This window comes from Arachis hypogaea, chromosome 10 (assembly GCF_003086295.3).
Source record: "Arachis hypogaea cultivar Tifrunner chromosome 10, arahy.Tifrunner.gnm2.J5K5, whole genome shotgun sequence".
NCBI classification, from domain to species: Eukaryota; Viridiplantae; Streptophyta; class Magnoliopsida; order Fabales; family Fabaceae; genus Arachis; species Arachis hypogaea.
Genome location: NC_092045.1, coordinates 15,992,398 through 16,003,262, shown reverse-complemented (window position 1 = coordinate 16,003,262; position 10,865 = coordinate 15,992,398). Strand labels below are relative to the sequence as shown.

Genomic DNA, 10,865 nt, shown 5'->3' with positions numbered 1-10,865 from the left:
AATTGGACCGTCTAATTTGTGTTAAAAAAATTTTAAAAATTGAGGTATAGAAATTAGACGGTCCGATTTGTATATTCCAAATTTTTTAATTTTTTAAACACAAATTAAACGGTCCAATTTGTATATTTTTTAAACGGTCTAATTTGTATATTTTTTACAATTTTAAAAATATTAAAAATTACTATATTAAGACATATTATTTATATTATTTTATATCTAAATTTTTTAGTCTATTTGTATATTTTATAAAAAAATATTTTTATTAATATTTGATTTAATGAACTTGATAAATAAGGCGATTATTATTTTTTAATATTTGATTTAATGGTGAAAATAATATTTAAGTAATGAATAAAAATTATACCAAAATTTGACAGAATGAATATCAACCTGATGTATATCAAAATTTGTGTCTTCTAAAAGCATTACTATTTCCTATATTTATGTAGGAGTAATATTATGTATTTAAATTTTTTTTATGAACTAAATTTAACTAAATTAAATACTAAGTTTTGAAATAATATTAATCATAACTAATTTTTATTATATTAAATTAATTTAATTAAATTTAATAAATAAAAAGATTTAGGTATATAGTATTATTTTGTACGAGTATTTGTTTAAAAAAAATAGAAAGCTATAAACTTTATTAGAATATAGTCGTTAGAATAATATGAAATATTCATTGATTATTTGACAATTTATTTATCCAATAATCAGCAACAAGTTCTATTAGTAGTATTTTTAAAAAAAATACTAAAGACTAATATTTTAATAAAAAATAAAAATTAACTAAATATTATTTCAATGCAATATAAATTTAAAAAAATATTAATCACTTAATTTGTTCGTTGTTTTGTAGGAATTAAATCTTTTTAATTTTTTTATTTGAGAAGATAAAATATGATTATTTTATAAATTTTTATCTAAATAAAATAAATTAATTATTTACTCAAATAATCGATTATATAATTTTACTGTTTTAAATATTAGTTATAAGTTCGCTGGCACAAAAAATAAAAACGGAATTTATAATGTTTGCGTTGGTGCTAACAATAAAAATAGCGCATAATTCTCTTTCAAATTTTGCTGTTGTTGTCCGGGAAAACAGTATATAAATTCTACTTTTCTTGATAATAATATAATATATACACACTCGTAATAAAATTAATAAGTCTAATTTTAAGAAAATAAATTAAAAAAACTAAATAAATGTATACTAAATAACTTTTATTAATTTATTTTTCATTCCACTAATTTAAATAAATAAATTTTAAATTTAAATCGGTATCATCTTTTACAACTAAAAATTAAAGCTAACATACATTAAGTGTATATCTATACTAATTTAAACAAACTTATCCCTTAATCTAAATAAATACATGTTAAATTTAAATCTTAATCATCTTGACCGCTAAAAATTAATACTAACATCCATAAACAATGCAAGTTTATATTTATACTAACTTAAACAAAAATAAATATAAAAAATTAATTTTCATAATTAAGAAAATAAAAAAATTATAAACTATCAACCTGGCAACATGCTTACTTAGATAATCCACAATGTATATGTCCATGTCGTTATTTAGTCTATTAATAATTTAATATTATTATTATGCGATATTTTTTTTATTACTCTTCTTCTCCTCTCTTTCATATCTCTTCGGCTGCTCTACTCTCCCTCTCACTCAGCGGCGGAACTTTGTGTAAGTAAAAGGAGTCATGACCCTCCAAAATTTTTGTAAATTTATTAATAATTTTATTTTAGAAAAATAAAATTAGTTTATTTAATTAAATTAATATACTTTTAATTTATGTATTTGAGTTTTATGTCTATTTTTATTATTTTTTAAATTTTTTATTTTCTCTATTTAATATAATAAATGACATATTTTTAAATCAATAACAAATAACATATTTTTAAATTAATTTTATAAATTAAATATTATTATAAAATTAACATTAAATTATATTTAATTTTTCATATAGTTTTATGTATTTTTTATTATTAAAATAATGAAAATTATAATATAAATGATAGTAATATCAGTTATTAATAAAAAGTTATTATTTTATTTTTAAATCAATTTTACAAATTTAATGCTATTATAGTATAACATTGTTTACATTAATAAATTTTGATATTTTTATTTTATTAAAAATTTAAGACTTTGTTTTGTTGTATTATATTATTTAATTTGTAATAAAAATAATAATAAAAATAAGTCATCTTAAAATTTTTGAGAGATAAATATTATCAAAAATAAAATTAATTTTTTAAAATATTAAAAAATAATTTATAAATTATAATTAATTTTATATAATTTAAATAAAAAATTAATTTTAAAAAATTCTATTTTTAGATAAAATATTAATTTTTTAAATAAAAATTTATGTGCAAAAACTAATTTTTTTATGTACAAACTGATTTTTTTAAATTAATTTTTTATTTAAAATTAAATTGACTTATTAACCTAAACAAATTTTTTTATTAATCAAAGATCAAAATTATTTTTTGTTAATTTTAATTATATATAATTTTACATGTTAATAATAAATTTTAAAATAAAATAATTATATTTATAAATTTTATTTTAATATAAATATTATTATATAATTTTTTATTAAAATTTTTTGCTCTTTCAAATTTTTTTTCAAGCTCCGGCGACTATTCTCACTCAAATAAAAAATTTGGCAAACGAAGTATTTTGGAAAATACTTACAAAGGTCGCACTATTTATAGTCGCTATTGTCCCTTTTTAGTTTTTAGTAAAAGCACGCAAGAACTTGATCACATCGTCTGCTAGTGTTAGCAGTCAGGGACGGTTCTATTTGTGGGGGAAAGTACAATTTGAAATTTTCTTCAGTAATACATTATGATAATATTTATTTATTTTTATTAAATTAATAAATTTAATTCTATAATAATTTTTTATTTAATTTTATTTTAATATTTAATAGTGAGAGAATTTCATATTAAATATATATTATAATAATTAATTTTTAAATTTGAATGAAATTAATATTTTTTATTAAAAATTAATTCAAAAAATATTATTTATTTATCGGTATTTTTTTAAATTAGCTTTAGTTGTTTTTATAATATACATTAATTAAAAGAATTCTTTAACTATAAATATTATTAAAAATGAATTATATGTGAGACAAATTTTTAAATAATTATTTAATAATATTTCAATTGTATTACTAAAAAATATTTAATTTTTTAAAATATAAAATTTAAAATTTAAATTTTAAATTATATATTATTATTTAAATTATTATTTTACTGTTTTAATTTATTAATTAAATATTTTAAACATTAATCATATTTTATAATAATCAAATATAATTATAACAACTATATTATATATACACAAAAAAAATACTTGTATAAAATATAAAATATAAAATATATATTAAAAATATATTAATATATAATAAATAATTTAATAATTAATTATATATATATATAATATTTTTATTATAAAATTGTTAACATACTATACATATTTTATTGTCACTAACAAAATTTTTTGGATTTATCAACTGTTAGTACTCATCCACTGAGAAGCTGAAGAATTGGAACACAATGATTTTTTATTTCCCAATTAACAGAGCAAGTTAATCTTATATGGATTCTATTTAAGTTTGAACTATATATATCTACTACTTGTATAATTGCCGTGGCTCATGAAGCCAGGTGTCGCCCTCATGTTATTTTGAAATAAAATAATGAAGAATAGATTGTTAAAGGTAAAGGTTATTCTATTCTCTCTGTTTCTGCGTTGCTCCTTCTCTCTCCCTTCTAAGCTTCTCACTCTCTGTCTCTCCTCCTTCCTTCATCGTGTCAGTGTATCAATTTCTCTATGGATCTCCTTCTTCCCGGTAAAAGCCAGCAGAACCCGCTGTTTCAAACCCTAAACCCTGCCCCCTTTTCCATTTTCACTCTCAGGCATAGAACACATCAAAAGCCGAAACCCAACCCGCAAAATTCTAGGGTTTGTGTTTGCGGTTCCATAATGTCTCAGAACGGGAAGCTCATCCCAATCTCGACCAGCACAGCACCAAGCTCCTCAACCTCACTGATCTTCAGCGCATCGATCCCTTCGTCGAGGAAATCCTCATCACCGCTGCACACGTCACCTTCTACGAGTTCAACATCGACCTCTCCCAATGGGTTCGTTCCTTTATAATCTCCTTCGTTTCATCTATTCCATTCTCTATCTCTCTCTCTAACGCTTTCTCTCTCTTCTTTCTGCGATTACCGTTTACAGAGCCGCAAGGACGTCGAGGGATCCCTCTTCGTTGTCAAAAGGTCTACTTTTTGTTCCTTTTCCTTCATCATATCGCAACAATTCATGAATTCCACGATCCGATTGCTTTTTGTTTGATTTTCTCTGATTTAAACAAACAAAATGAACGAAATTCAGTTTTCATTCCATTCATATTTGATGTGCACACAGAAATAAAAAGCATAGCTTGGATCTACTAAGTCATCAAGAACAGATGAAAAGATTCGGACATCACCTTAAACTATTGTTCAGTGATAAGAAACCATCACAATCTCAGACAAAACAACTCTGCAGAGGTTTCTGTCAGGTAAACACTGATAAGATTTGTTCATTCTTAATGGTTTCAATATTATATATGTTGTTGGGTTTTTGTTTCAGGGGACTAAGGTTGTTTCTCCAAACCAAGATGATTTTGCTATGATTTCACCAAGAATTAAACTCAGATGGGAGGCACCTGGCTTATCTTGAGAGGGGTTTCTAAGGATGTGGCAAAGTACAAGATCATTATTGTCCATGGTTTTGGAAGCTCCAAAGAGATGAACTTTCTCGCACCCCAAGTACAATTACTCATTCCCTTTCAACTTAAACAGAATAGTAGTACTATACAATTACGATATTCATATGCTGAATAAGGTTACTCAACGTGTATATATTGGTGGACGAAATTGTGATCATGCGTTCTTTGGATTTTGAATGAAAGCTTTATTATGGCACTGATTGAATTCACAACTCCGTTCAACTAACCAGCAAGTGTACTGGGTCGTCCAAGTAATAAACCTTACGTGAGTAAGGGTCGAATCCACAGAGATTGTTGGTATGAAGCAAGCTATGGTCACCTTGTAAATCTCAGTTAGGGAGATTAAAGGGTAATTGTGATTATTGGAATAAATAATAAATAAAAAGGAATAATAAAAGGGATAGAATACTTATGCAGATTCATTGGTGGGAATTTCAGATAAGTGAATGGAGATGCTGCATGGCTCAAGGACGCCTGCTCTCCTACTGCTTCTACTCAGTCTTTCTTACTCCTTTCCATGGCAAGCTTTGTTTAGGGGTTCACCATCAACTGTGGCTACTTTCAATCCTCTCGGGGAAATATCCTATGCGGCTGTCACTCGCACAGCTAACCAGTCTGGAGGCATCACCCATGGTTGATGGCTACATCCCATCCTCGCAGTGAAAACTAATGCTCACGCACTCTGTCACAGTACGGCTAATCACCGGTTGGTTCCCTCCCCTACTGGAATAGAATCCCTCTTTTGCGTCTGTCACTAACGCCCAGCAGGTTACAAGTTTGAAGCACGTCACAGTCATTCATTACCGGAATCCTACTCGGAATACCACAGACAAGGTGAGACTTTCCGGATTCCCAGGATCTTACTCGGAATACCACAGACAAGGTGAGACTTTCTGGATCCTCATAAATGCCGCCATCTATCTAGATTATACCACGAAGATTCTGTTGGGGAATCTAAGAGATATGCATTCAAGCTCTGTTTCATGTAGAACGGAAGTGGTTGTCAATCACGCGCGTTCATAAGTGAGAATGATAATGAGGGTAATCTGACTCATAACATTCATCATGTTCTTGGGTACGAATGAATATCTTGGAATAAGAATAAGAGAGATTTGAATAAAAGATAATAGAATTGCATTAATACTTGAGGTACAGCAGAGCTCCACACCCTTAATCTATGGTGTGCAGAAACTCCACCGTTGAAAATACATAAGTGAAAGAGGTTCAGGCATGGCCGAATGGCCAGCCTCCCTAACGTGATCAATGATCTCCTAAGATGAAGAGTAAAACAAAACTGAGACCAAAGATGAAACGTGGTCAAAAGACATCTAATACATTAGATAAATGTTCTATTTATACTAGATTAGCTACTAGGGTTTACATGAGTAAGTAATTGATGCATAAATTCACTTCCGGGACCCACTTGGTGTATGCTTGGGCTGAGCTTGATTAATCCACGAGCTGAGGCATTTCCTGGCGTTAAACTCCGAGTTATGACGTGTTTTGGGCGTTCAACTCCGGATCATGACGTTTTTCTGGCGTTTAACTCCAGACAGCAGCGTGTACTTGGCGTTCAACGCCAAGTTACGTCGTCATTCTTCGAATAAAGTATGGACTATTATATATTGCTGGAAAGCCCTGGATGTCTACTTTCCAACGACGTTGAGAGCGCACCAATTGGAGTTCTGTAGCTCCAGAAAATCCATTTCGAGTGCAGGAAGGTCAGATTCCAACAGCATCAGCAGTCCTTTTGTCAGCCTTCTTCAGAGTTTTGCTCAAATCCCTCAATTTCAGTCAGAATTTACCTGAAATCACAGAAAAACACACAAACTCATAGTAAAGTCCAGAAATGTGAATTTAACATAAAAACTAATGAAAACATCCCTAAAAGTAGCTCAAACTTACTAAAAACTATATAAAAACAATGCCAAAAAGCGTATAAATTATCCGCTCATCACAACACCAAACTTAAATTGTTGCTTGTCCCCAAGCAACTGAAAATCAAATAGGATAAAAGAAGAGAATATACTATAAATTCCAGAATATCAATGACTATTAATTTAATTAGATGAGCGGGACTTGTAGCTTTTTGCTTCTGAACAGTTTTGGCATCTCACTTTTTCCTTTGAAGTTTAGAGTGATTGGCTTCTCTAGGAACTTAGAATTTCAGATAGTGTTATTGACTTTCCTAGTTAAGCATGTTGATTCTTGAACACAGCTACTTATGAGTCTTGGCTGTGGCCCTAAGCACTTTGTCTTCCAGTATTACCACCGGATACACAAATGCCACAGACACATGACTGGGTGAACCTTTTCAGATTGTGACTCAGCTTTGCTAGAGTCCCCAGTTAGTGGTGTCCAGAGCTCTTAAGCACACTCTTTTGGATCACGACTTTAACCACTCAGTCTCAAGCTTTTCACTTGGACCTTCATGACACAAGCACATGGTTAGGGACAGCTTGATTTAGCCGCTTAGGCCTGGATTTTATTTCCTTGGGCCCTCCTATCCATTGATGCTCAAAGCCTTGGATCCTTTTTACCCTTGCCTTTTGGTTTTAAGGGCTATTGGCTTTTTCTGCTTGCTTTTTCTTTCTATTTTTTTTCGCCATTTTTTTTCGCTCAAGCTTTTGCTTTTCACTGCTTTTTCTTGCTTCAAGAATCAATTCATGAATTTTTCAGTTCATCAATAACATTTCTCTTTGTTCATCATTCTTTCAAGAGCCAACAATTTTAACACTCATAAACAACAAGATCAAAAATATGCACTGTTCAAGCATTCATTCAGAAAACAAAAAGTATTGCCACCACATCAATATAATTAAATTAAATTCAAGGATAAATTCGAAATTCATGTACTTCTTGTTCTTTTGAATTAAAACATTTTTCATTTAAGAGAAGTGAAGGATTAATGGATTTTATTCATAGCTTTAAGGCATGGTTACATACTAATGATCATGAAATAAAGACACAAAACATAGATAAACACAATAATTAAAAACCGAAAACAGAAAGAAATAAAGAACAAGGAATGAATCCACCTGAGTGAGGGTGGCGCCTTCTTGAAGGTCCAATGGTGCTTTTTGAGCTACTCTATGTCTTTTCCTTGCCTTTGTTGCTCCTCCCTCCTTGCTCTTTGATCTTCTCTTATTTCTTGGAGAATGATGGAGTGTTCATAATGTTCCACCCTTAGTTGCTTCCAATATTTGTGTGGAGGATAACTTATTCCCTGAGGTATCTCAGGGATCTCTTGATTTGCAGCCACATGTTCTACCACTGAGCTATGACGGCTTATATTTTTTTCATCTCCCAAGACTCAGAGGTGGAAGCTTTTGTCTTCCCTTTGAGGTTTCTCTGGCCTTAGGTGCCATTGATGGTAATGGAAAAGCAAAAAAGCTATGCTTTTACCACACCAAACTTAAAATATTGCTCGCCCTCGAGCAAGAGAAGAAAGAAGAGAAGAAGAAGAAGAAGATGGAGGTGAGTGAGGGGAGATGGATTCGGCTATATGGGTGGGATTGGGTGGGAAAGAGAAGTTGAATTGTAAAGGTAGGCGGGGTGTATGGGGAAGAGTGGGTAGATGTAGGTGGTGAATGAAAAACAGAAGGGATGACCATGAATGGAAAGAGAGAGGGCGAGGTAGGTGGGGATCCTGTGGGGTCCACAGATCCTGAGGTGAAAAGAAATACCATTCCTTCACCATATAGGCATGTAAAATGCCTTCGTGCATCATTCTGGCGTTTAAACGCCCATTGGTGCACGTTCTGGGCGTTCAACGCCCATGTAATGCATGTTTCTGGCGTTGAACGCCAGTTTCATGCTTGTTTCTGGCGTTCAGCGCCAGATTGTCCTCTTCGTGCACCATCCTGGCGTTTAACGCCAGGTTGTTGCTTGTTTTGGGCGTTCAGCGCCAGAATGGTGCTCTGTTCTGGCGTTGAACGCCGGCCAGATGCACCTTCTGGGCGTTGAACGCCAGCCCGTGCGTCCTCCAGGGTGAAAAATTTTTTTTCTTCTGTTTTTGACTCTGTTTTTAATTTTTTTGATTTTTTCGTGACTCCTCATGATCATGTACCTAATTAAACACAAAAATAACACTAAAACAAAATAAAATAAAATTAGATAATAAATTGGGTTGCCTCCCAACAAGCGCTTCTTTAATGTCAATAGCTTGACAGTGGCTCTCATGGAGTCACAAGATGATCAGGTCAATGTTGTATAGTTGCCAACACCAAACTTAGAGTTTGGATATGGGGTCTTAACACCAAACTTAGAGTTTGGTTGTGGCCTCACAACACCAAACTTAGAGTTTGACTGTGTGGGCTCTTCTTGACCTTGAACTGAGAGAAGCTCTTCATGCTTACTCTCTTTTGTCACAGAGGGATGGCCATGTGCTTTAAACACAAGGTAGTCCCCATTCAATTGAAGGACTAACTCACCTCTGTTGACATCTATCACAGCTTCTGCTGTGGCTAGGAAAGGTCTCCTTAGGATGATGCATTCATCATCTTCCTTCCTAGTGTCTAGGATTATGAAATCAGTAGGGATGTAAAGGCCTTCAACCTTTACTAAAACGTCCTCTACCATTCCATAGGCTTGTCTCAAAGACTTATCTGCCAATTGTAATGAGAACAAGGCAGGTTGTACCTCAATGATTCCCAGCTTCTCCATTACAGAGAGTGGCATAAGGTTTATCCCTGACCCAAGATCACATAGAGCTTTCTCAAAGCTCATGGTGCCAATGGTGCAAGGTATTAAGAACTTGCCAGGATCTTGTTTCTTTTGAGGTAGAGTTTCCTGAATCCAAGTATCTAAGTCACTAATGAGCAAGGGAGGTTCACTTTCCCAAGTCTCATTACCAAATAGCTTGGCATTCAGCTTCATGATAGCTCCTAGATATTGAGCAACTTGCTCACCAGTCACATCTTCATCCTCTTCAGAGGATGAATATTCTTCAGAGCTCATGAATGGCAGAAGGAGATTTAATGGAATCTCTATGTTCTCTAGGTGAGCCTCAGATTCCTCAGGATCCTTAATAGGAAACTCCTTCTTGCTTGAAGGACATCCCAGGAGGTCTTCCTCACTAGGATTTTTGTCCTCCTCCTCCCCTATGCATTCGGCCACTTTGATTAAATCAATGGCCTTGCACTCTCCTTTTGGATTTTCTTCTGTATTGCTTGGGAGAGTACTGGGAGGAGTTTCAATAACTTTCTTACTCAGCTGGCCCACTTGTGCCTCCAAATTTCTAATGGAGGATCTTGTTTCATTCATGAAACTGAAAGTGGCTTTTGACAGATCAGAGACAATATTGGCTAAATTAGAAGTGTTTTGTTCAGAATTCTCTGTCTGTTGCTGAGAAGATGATGGATATGGCTTGCTATTGCCCAGCCTATTGCGTCCACCATTGTTAAAGCTTTGTTGAGGCTTTTGTTGATCCTTCCAGGAGAAATTTGGATGATTTCTCCATGATGGATTATAGGTGTTTCCATAAGGTTCACCCATGTAATTAACCTCTGCCATGGCAGGGTTCTCAGGATCATAAGCTTCTTCAGAAGCTGCCTCTCTAGTACTGTTGGATGCATGTTGCAGTCCATTCAGATTTTGAGAGATCATGTTGACCTGTTGAGTCAACACTCTGTTCTGAGCCATTATGGCATTCAGAGCATCAATTTCAAGAACTCCTTTCTTCTGAGGTATCCCATTATTCACGGAATTTCTCTTAGAGGTGTACATGAACTGGTTGTTTGCAACCATGTCAATGAGTTCTTGAGCCTCTTCAGGCGTTTTCTTCAGGTGAATAGATCCACCTGCAGAATGGTCCAATGACATTTTCGAAAATTCAGAGAGACCATAATAGAATATATCTAATAGGGTCCATTCTGAAAACATGTCAGATGGACATCTTTTGGTCAACTGCTTGTATCTTTCCCAAGCTTCATAGAGGGATTCACCATCTTTTTGTTTGAAGGTTTGAACATCCACTCTTAGCTTGCTCAGCTTTTGAGGAGGAAAGAATTTATCCAAGAATGCAGTGACCAGCTTATCCCAGGAGTCCA

At 32.5% G+C, this 10,865-nt stretch overlaps 1 protein-coding gene and 1 non-coding gene across 2 annotated transcripts in view; both read left to right on the top strand.

Moving 5' to 3' along the window:
* The first annotated feature begins 3,770 nt into the window (after window positions 1-3,770).
* Window positions 3,771-10,865, top strand: part of LOC112715254 (small ribosomal subunit protein uS13c) — a 30,606-nt gene continuing 23,511 nt past the window's right edge. The window contains exons 1-4 of the mRNA XM_025767011.3: window positions 3,771-4,183; window positions 4,281-4,321; window positions 4,470-4,605; window positions 4,677-4,855. The gene's annotated coding sequence lies outside the window, so the exon portion shown is untranslated. The remainder of the gene's footprint in view (window positions 4,184-4,280; window positions 4,322-4,469; window positions 4,606-4,676; window positions 4,856-10,865) is intronic.
* Window positions 10,697-10,800, top strand: LOC112718511 (small nucleolar RNA R71). Its single transcript, XR_003160848.1, has one exon. It is a non-coding gene; the product is annotated as a small nucleolar RNA R71 (small nucleolar RNA).